We start from the raw sequence: 8,877 nt of genomic DNA, 5'->3' as shown, positions 1-8,877 counted from the left end.
TGTTTCCAACTATCAAAAAGCCTAATGGAAATATGCATTTATCTACAGTGTGGTTACACAGCTTAGCCAAAATGTCAAGCATTCTTAGGTCTTAACTGATTTTATTTTGGGCCAGAGTAGTAAAAAGTTGTAATCACTTTGTTGATCATACATACTGGTTGATAGTTATAAATGATTTCGGCTAATAAAAGCAGGTCAAAATATCATTGATGGAGGGAAAATAAGGGAGACAAATTTGGAAACCACAGTAATGTGTTTAGGTGCCTCCAGCATGTGTCTGCAGCCGCCCTTCCCTCTCCCCGCTCCTCCTGGGTTAGCTGCCCAGGGCAGCCCCCCCCCCCCCCAGGACTCTGCTCCCACAGCCTTTCAGACGAGGAGTTAGGCATCCTCGGGCCCTCTCCTCTCGCACATCCCCACTGAAATCTGTGGGCCTCTGAACCCCAGCATCAGAGCTAGCTGCACACCCCCTTTTCCTAACACAGACTGACCAAGCTGTCCTGGGGGAGCTGTGAGCATGGGGTGCAGGAAAGGACAGGCGGCAGGGATGGCAGCCTGCCCACGCAGAGGTCAGGTGAGGGCCAGTGCTGACCGTGGAGGTGATGCTAGCTTGTCTGTCAGTACTTGGGAGTTGTTACAGTCTGTCCATCAGCAGTTTCAAGGAGCCAGGAGTGATGATCTGGACCCATTCAGGGAGCAGAGCGAGGGGAAGGGTCCTCACTTTGATGTGAGCAGTGAGGTCAGCAGGGGAGCCGGAGGAGAGGGCCAGGGGGAGGTCTGAGCAGACAGTCTCCTCTTCATCACAGGCTCTCCCTCTGTCATTGCTCCCTTCCTGGGTGACACTGATCTCTCCGCCCAAGCCTCTGTGCTGCACCAGGCTCCCTGTCCTAAACCTCCACCCTGTGTCTTGACTGTGACCCCATCACCTGCTCACATACCTCTTTGGAGGAACATGGTTGGAGGGAAAGCTGGGGACAAGGGGTGCTGGCCAGAGAGCACCTGAGGTGGGGCCCAAACTATCAATTCCATTCTAAGGTAGTTACTTCATGCGTGAAACACCTACTTTTGAGAGTCAGGGAGGAGAATTTTCCCTTGTGAATCAGGAATCTCAGTGTTGGGAGGGGCCTCAAAGGTCACTGGACTCTCTGCTTTCAAGTGTAGCAACTTACATGTTGCCACGACTTACATGTATGTACTGCAAGGAGCCCACCATCTGCTGAGGGTTCCCACTCACTGGTGGAGGAAGAGGATGAGAGGAAGACGGAGGGAGGAGGGGGAGACAGAGGACAGACAGGATGGAGAGCCACTGCTGCCCTGGGATCCTCGCCGTCCTCGGACACACACACACGCACACGCGCACACACACGCACACACGCACACACGCACACACGCCAGGCCTGAAAGGCTGCCAGCTCATCCTGGCCCAGCTGGGGTTGTCTGGCCTTTTTCCTGTCTAAAGTTACAGAATTTTCCAGAAGTTCCCGTTTGGTTTTTTCCCCCCTGGAGTTATAAACCAGATTTCCCCTGTCCCCCTATTTTTCTGACCTTGGGAAGAAAAGTGAAAGAGGGAAAGAAAGCAGGACAGAGGGCGTCTGAGCACCCCTGAGACTGACCCCTTCCTGCCCTCTGCGCGCGGGTTCCAGGAACCTAATGGTAATAGGAACTTCCATATTCAGCGTTGCTGCCCATGCCAGACCTCTTCTATGTATTAGCTAACTTAAAGCTCCTAATCACAGCCTTAAGACCAGACTGTTCCAAATTCTCACTCTGGGATTACAGATGAGGCCCATGAGGCCCAGAGTGGGAACTAGATATCCCTGAGGTTTCATCTGGTTCCACAGCAGAACTAGGTTTGGACTGAAGTCTATCTTTGGAGCCTTTCTGTTAACCTCCACTTCCCCAGGGACCCGGGTGTCCTAGAGGTCAACAGAGAGATACCAGATGTCCTCTTCCCACCTCGCTGATCACACAGCAGCCTTGAAAGGACAGTGGGGTGTGTGCCGGGGACGGGGAGCATCTCACAACGGGGAGTTTCCATTGGCATTCTGCCACTAGCTGGCTGTGTCCTAGTCTCTGGTTGGGATGAGAATGTCTGTGATCTCAGCCTCTAGCCAAGACAGCCTCTGAGACCCCTTCTCTTCGAAGATTCCCGAGTCTGACTGTGCCGAGATGACTGGTTTGGGAGAAGATATAACACCCGCAGCTGCTTGCGGAGAGCCCACAGATTTGGCCTCTCAGAGAAGGGTCGTGCAGTAACTCAGTATTTGGACTCAACTCAGGAGAACTGCCTGTCATTGGAGGTAGAGCATCCCTGAAAAGCCCCGAGCACAGGGCCTTCCTGTTCTGCCCAGCACCAGGACTGGGCTGCACCAGGCGCAGAGCAAGTGGTCACTGCAGCCATGACTGAGGAGGACCACTGGGTGCAGTGACTACCTTGTGTTGAGCGCTTATATCCTGTCTCTGTGATACTGTCAAGCCCTTGCAGCAGTTCTACAAGGTAGGTTTTGTAGAGACCAGGAAACCAAAGGTCAGCGATCTGCCCAGTGGCCTGCAGAAGTGCGGGCTAAGATTTGAGTGCACATTCTTATCCATGTGCTAGGGTGCTGCCCAATTTCAGATGTGGTCGTAGACTCCCACTGATTTTTTAGTGGTGGCAGGTCTCAGGTTAGGCTCTTTGGGCCGTTAGTATGTTTTCCCAGAGACCCCGGGGGATGAGAGCAGCCCTAACTATGCCATCCTCACTGCAGTTTAGGGTGAAGCAGGAAAGGGAGGGAGTCGAGTCCTCTCCTGTGTGTGAGACAGCAGTCCGAGCTAGCTGAGCGGTGTGGGGCTGTGACTGGGAGTTGCCAGGCAACGCCTGACTGGCCAGAGCCCAGGAGTGCGGTGCAGAGCTCCCGAGGGAGGCTGCTCAGGAGATTGCCTGGGAACAGGGTGGGGACACAGGTATTTCCCAGACTGGTCTGTGCACCAGGGGTGGAGCTGGAGCCCACGGCTTGGGGACCCAAAGACGTGGCCAACCCCCCCCAGCCACGACCCTGGCCCGGAAGTGAGCAGATAGGGTGGAGTCACAGCATGCCAGCGGCCCAGAGGGTCCTAGGTTCCTTGAGGAGCATGGGGTTGTCTGACAGTGCTGGCATGAAGCCAGGACTCTCATTTCTGACTTGAGGGCTAAAAGCCTAGGATACCAGTGCTAAGGGAACCCCAGGATCTTGCATTAGTTCCTTTCCCTATCCCCAGATTGGAGGCGTGAGGTGGCTCTGTCAGCCCAAGCAGGTTCACTGGCCCCCAGTGTCACTCCCCCCAGGCGATAAGGCACAGTGCTGCTGGTATTTGGGGCAGGGGGAGGGGCAGGGGAGGGCCTTGGGGCACAATGGACACCAGCAGCTTTGTTCCTGTGTCCACCTTTTAGGGTGGGGATGTCAGTGGTGGCCCCACAATCTATGTGGCAAGCAGACCTGTGTCTGGGCCAGGGAATTAAGCTGTCTTCACCTCACCAGCATGAATAAGGCCAGAGGGCCTGTGACAAGAGCTGTCAGTGCTGGTGTCCTGTCCCAGCCATCGCTGACAAGGCCAGGCAGCCCAGGACACCTGGGAAAGACGACGCTGAAAGAGCAGGGTACAGGGCCTGCCCGGGGAGGGGGCAGATGGGGACACAGCAACCTTTGTGTGCACCTGACCGGCTCGGTCACGAGACGAGCTGCTTCCTGTTGGGGGCTCTGTCCCTGTCCTGCTTCCCCACACCCCCACCCTGCACCCCTGCCGCCCCTCCCCAGCCCCCTCACCCTCTCTCAGGCTCAGAACGGGGCTTCTCCAGAGAGCTTGTGTTGGGTTATGAGGACAGGGGTGAGCTTCATGGTGATGCAGGTGACACTGACTGTCTTGGCATCGGTCCCATCCTAGAGGCTAAAGTCAGGGCTGTATGAACTGTGGGAGATGTTTCTGTGGGTAGGATGTGTGGGTGGCACCCAGAGCCCTGCACAGGCCTGTCTTGGGTGGAATCCTTGCTGCAGTGGGAGCTAGGCCCTGCTAGAGAGAAAAGGAAACACCTCGGCGTCCCCTAACCCAAGTCCTCCTGGGTTCCTGGCCTGACAACCCTAATCAAGCAGCGGCCTTATGGGGCTTGAGTTTCTGTCTGGTGAGGAAGCTCAGCCCAGCTCTTTCCAAAACATGGCCAGGTAATGCCACTGTGGGCAGGTAGGTGACACGTGGGTGGCAGGGCGGCAGCTGCAGAGGGCCTCTCTCTGGATGGTATGCAGATACTATCTCAGCAGGAAGCATGCAGTGAACTGCTCTCTGCCCCCTCTAACTCCCTCAGTATTTTCCAAAGAAAAATGCTCCCCCCCCACACCAGTTCTCTGACTCCACCCCTCCCTGCCTGCCCTGAAATCAACCAGGAGGGGCTCCCAGCTACAGGAGTGGGCATCTGTGACCTTGCAGCACCTGCAAAGGGATGAAGCCCCAGGTGGGCCCGGCACCTTCCTGGCTTCTAGGAGCTCAGGGTCCTGGGGATGCCTCACAGAATTCCAGCCAGTTCCTTGGGACACAGCAAGACACAGACTCCTCTTCCTGTCAACAAGTGTCTGAGACGCGACAGGGGCATGAGGAACTCAAGACACAGTTCCTGCAATCTAGTTAGAAAGACAAAATGGAGTGGAGCCAATCTGGAGTAACTGGTGAGCTGTGGCTTCTAACCCTGACTGTCTCATGTGCTCTCCCACCATTGTTCACTGACTCCTGCAGGACCAGGCGCTGCGCTGGGCGTGCTGGCTGGAGGTGACACCGCAGCACCATCCTGAGCCCAGGTTTCAGATGTGTGCAGGGTGTTGGGAGACCACGGGCAGTGCAGGTGTAGCCCAGGAAGGTTGTTGCCAGGTGGAAGGAAGGGAAGGGCACCTCACCAGAGGAAAGGGCGGCAGGTTTACTGGGAGGTCTACAAGTAGTTTGGTGCGATTGGAGCACAGAGCTCGGGATGGGAAGGCGCAGGGCTGATGAGGGACCAGAGATGTTGAACCCCAGCTTACAGATGAGGGAGCAGAGAGGTAGCAGCCAGGACGCCCAGTGCTATGGTGGAGAGGAGGCTGTTGTGGTATGGGAGACAGAAACCCTCCCCGCCGGTGGCCCGGGGCGGACTGCGCGCACACCAGCCAGCGCCAGCCTGTCCCAGGTCTGCTTGCTGCTGCAACTCACCGAGAGGACAGGAGGCCTGGGGCTACCTCTGGATTCCAGTGGGGAACAGGGGAGAGGAAGGCATCTGCTGATGGCACACTCCTGGTTCCTGACCCCCGGGAATCCAGGTCAGGAATTCTCATGATCAGAGACAGGCTCCAAAATGTGACCAGTTGCCTATCATCTGCTTTTCTGCCTCTGCTACAGTCTCTCTTTATTATTCTCTGTCTCTGTCAGTGTCTGTCTGTCTGTCTCTGTCTCACTATCTTTCTGTCTCTCTCATAGCTGTCAAATGTGTTCAGCCCTCTGCTGTTTTCCCAGTTTTGTGTCTTTTCCTTTCTGTTTAGATTGTAACCTTCCCCCTCTATAGCTCTCTCTCTTTGCCCTTTCTCCTCATTTTTTCTCCCTCTTAGGTCTGTCTTTCCTTTGTGTTCGTGTCCCTTCTCTCCTCTGGGTGGCAGCTTCAACTGCATCCTCTATCCTGCTCCCCTCATTGGGCGAGGCCCAGTGGCAGCTCACTTGTCCCAGCCAGGGACACCTTCACAGAGATGGCAGCGCAAATGGTGCTCTCTTCTCTGGCTACCCAAGTCCGGAGGCTCTGTGGCTTTGGATGGGGGGGGGGGGGGGGGTGTCTTTTTTTTTTTTAATTCTATTTATTTTTATTTTGTATTTTTCTGAAGTTGGAAACGGGAAGACAGTCAGACAGACTCCCACATGTGCCCGACTGGGATCCACCCGGCATGCCCACCAGGGGGCGATGCTCTGCCCATCTGGGGCGTTGCTCTGTTGTAACCAGAGCCATTCTAGCACCTGAGGCAGAGGCCATAGAGCCATCCTCAGCGCCCGGGGAAACTTTGCTCCAATGGAGCCCTGGTTGCGGGAGAGGAAGAGAGAGACAGAGAGGAAGGAGAGGGGGAAGGGTGGAGAAGCAGATGGGCGCTTCTCCTGTGTGCCCTGGCCGGGAATCGAACCCGGGACCTCCGCACGCCAGGCTGACGCTCTACCACTGAGCCAACCAACAGGGCTGGATGGGGGGTCTTTAGTCCCTGAGCAATCTAAATACAAATGTGGCTTCAGATATGTCCAGTCCAGCCCCCACCTCCTTCCGAGGGGCTCCCTCCAGCTCCCCTCCTGCAGGCCCTCACCCTGCTCCCTTCACTCCCGTGTCATTTCATTGCTCTCTCCCCAGCCTCAGGCGGGGCCAGGCCCTGCCCCTACTTGCGGCTTCACTCATCTTCCCTCTGTTTGGCTTCCCTCTACACCCCCGTCGCCCCTTGGCTTGGCCAACGCCCCTCTTTCGGGCCTCGGTGTACATGCCCTGTCTTGGGGAGCCACCACCCAATCCTTGCACTACTCCAGGTCCTCTGCGCAGTGTGACAGCCAGGGCCTCACCATCACGCAGTCACCAAAAATGAAGTTAACTCTGTGTGGTGCTGTGTCCCTGACAATGTGCCCTCTGGGATTCAGGGAAGGAATGTTTACTGAAAACCTACAGCATGCCCAACACGAAAGGAGATCTCTTATGCGGTTGACCTCACTCAATCCTCTCCGTCGCCTTCCTTTTACAGAGTGACTGAGCGTCAGAGAGGCAAAAGTCAGCCCAGGGCACTCAGCAGATCTCTGGCACTGCCAGGACTCGCTCTGGGTGTATGACCCTGCTCCACCCCTCCTCTTCCTCAGGACTCGGCCTGGAGGCACCAGCACGGGTTCCCAAGCACGAGCTGTGCTAGGGCTGCAGAGGCCAGGTCTGTGCGTTGGTGAATGTCCGGTTTAACAAACCTACGTGGAACACATTGTCCGGACTGGGCATTGGGCTGCTTTGGGGGTCTGGACTTGCCAAAGGGGGTGTGGGTGGGCACCTCCTGGATGTCACCTGTCTGCTTTGTCTACAGCCAAGTGTCTGTGTTGACACCTGACCAGGGCTGAAGGGAGAAGGGGACAGTGTGAGCTTGTGTGCGGTGGGCTGTGGGCGAGGGGTGTGGTGGGGGGACCGGGTTTAATGAGGTGACTGCCACTTGTAAATGAAACAGAAGGTGGAGCAACTTGTGTGAACTCTGACTTCCCCTGTCTGGCTGTCCTTTCACCAGTTCTCCAGCAGCTGCCTCACTCAGAAGGGACCTGCCACAGCCGGGGCGGGCAGGGCGAGCCAGGGCTGTGCAGCCCTGGGTGGGGGTGGGGGCCTGGGGTGTTGTGGTAGCCTCACCTGTTCACTTCGAACAGAGACAAAGTCCTGGGACAGGACTCACCCCCGCACACCTCCTTCTGGTCATGTCTCCCAGACGCTCGCTCTCCCACCATCGGTGTGTACAATGTCTTACCCTGAGTGCCACCGCCCTGGCTCTCACCTCCCAAACACACACCTTTTGGGGTAAGCTGGTTTGACTTTGACACTCGGGCCCACGTTACTTGCCAGGGCAGATTCTGCTGAAAGTTCAGTGGCTGGTGTCTTCTTTCTGCCTCTCCTTGTGGTGGGCAGGCATGAAGATGATTCCCAGTCACTGCTGCCTTCTAGTGTCCACATCCTTGTATGGTCCCCTCCCCTTGGGTATGGGCAGTACCTGCAATCTTTTTTTTTTTTTTTGATAGAGGAAAACAGATGAAGGGAGAGAGTAAGAAGTATCAACTTATAGTTGCTTCACTTTAGTGTTGCACTGATTGCTTCTCGTAAGTTCCTTGGCCCCAGGGTGGGGGGAACCTCAAGCTGAGCCAGTGACCCCTTGTTCAAGTGACTTTGGGCTCAAGCCAGCGACCTTGGGATCATGTCGATGATCCCGTGCTCAAGTCAGAGACCCTGCGCTCAAGCTGGTGAGCCAGTGCTCAAGCCGGCAACCTCAGGGTTTTGAACCTGAGACTTCAGCATCCCAGGCCAATGCTCTATCCACTGTGCCACCGCCTGGTCAGGTTGCAACCTAACTTCTAACGAACAGAGTGCAGCAAAGGTGACGGAATATCACTTGCTTGCTTTATTACATGAGATGGTAACCTTCCTTGTGCTAGCAGCCTCACTGTTGACCTCTTGTCTCACCAGAAGCAAGTGGCCCTGTTGGGGAGACTCACATGGCAAGGAAACGAGGGTCGCTTCAGATCAACAGCTCACAAGGAATTAAATTCTGCCAACAATCTTTTCTGGGAATGAATGAATTCTCCAATTGAGCTTCAGTGAAGACAGCAACCCTAGCCAACAATTTGATTGAATCTCTGTGAGAAGCCCTGAACCAGAGGACCCAACTAAGCTGTGGCTAAATTCCTGACCCACAGAAACCATGCGATAATAAATGTGTTTTTTTTTTAAGCCTCTAAGTTTATAGTAATTTGCTATATAGCGAAGGATATGAATATATCTTTCATATTAGTCCTTCCTGACACTGTCTCATTCTTTCAAAAAGAATGTTCCTCCTAGACAATGGAGCATGTTCCCATATGCCAGTAGCTATCATGGCTGTCAGTTATCTGCAGAAGTATACATTTTGTCCTGGCTGAGCTATCCAACCATTCTGGGAGGTGTGGCCACCTGGATGGCCCCAGCATAGGGAGGAACACCTAGGAATTGACAGTTGGCAATGGCACACAGTAAAGGGCAAGAGAAACTCACTCATCCTTCTGTGCCTCTACTCACAGTAGCAACTATTTCCTACTCTTTGCTAGCTCCACAGTCTCTAGTAAATGCTAACTGATTCATTTGGTTCAGTCATTCCTGACGTTAAGATTGGGGTT

At 54.9% G+C, this 8,877-nt stretch overlaps 1 long non-coding RNA gene across 1 annotated transcript; it reads left to right on the top strand.

The window, feature by feature from the left end:
- The first annotated feature begins 4,415 nt into the window (after positions 1-4,415).
- LOC136393822 (uncharacterized) lies at positions 4,416-8,669 on the top strand. Its single transcript, XR_010749140.1, has 3 exons — positions 4,416-4,670; positions 6,732-6,908; positions 8,192-8,669. It is a non-coding gene; the product is annotated as an uncharacterized lncRNA (long non-coding RNA).
- Positions 8,670-8,877: the final 208 nt, after the last annotated feature.

This window comes from Saccopteryx leptura, chromosome 2 (assembly GCF_036850995.1).
Source record: "Saccopteryx leptura isolate mSacLep1 chromosome 2, mSacLep1_pri_phased_curated, whole genome shotgun sequence".
In the NCBI taxonomy this organism is placed as follows: domain Eukaryota; kingdom Metazoa; phylum Chordata; class Mammalia; order Chiroptera; family Emballonuridae; genus Saccopteryx; species Saccopteryx leptura.
This window is presented reverse-complemented; position numbering and strand designations above follow the sequence as displayed.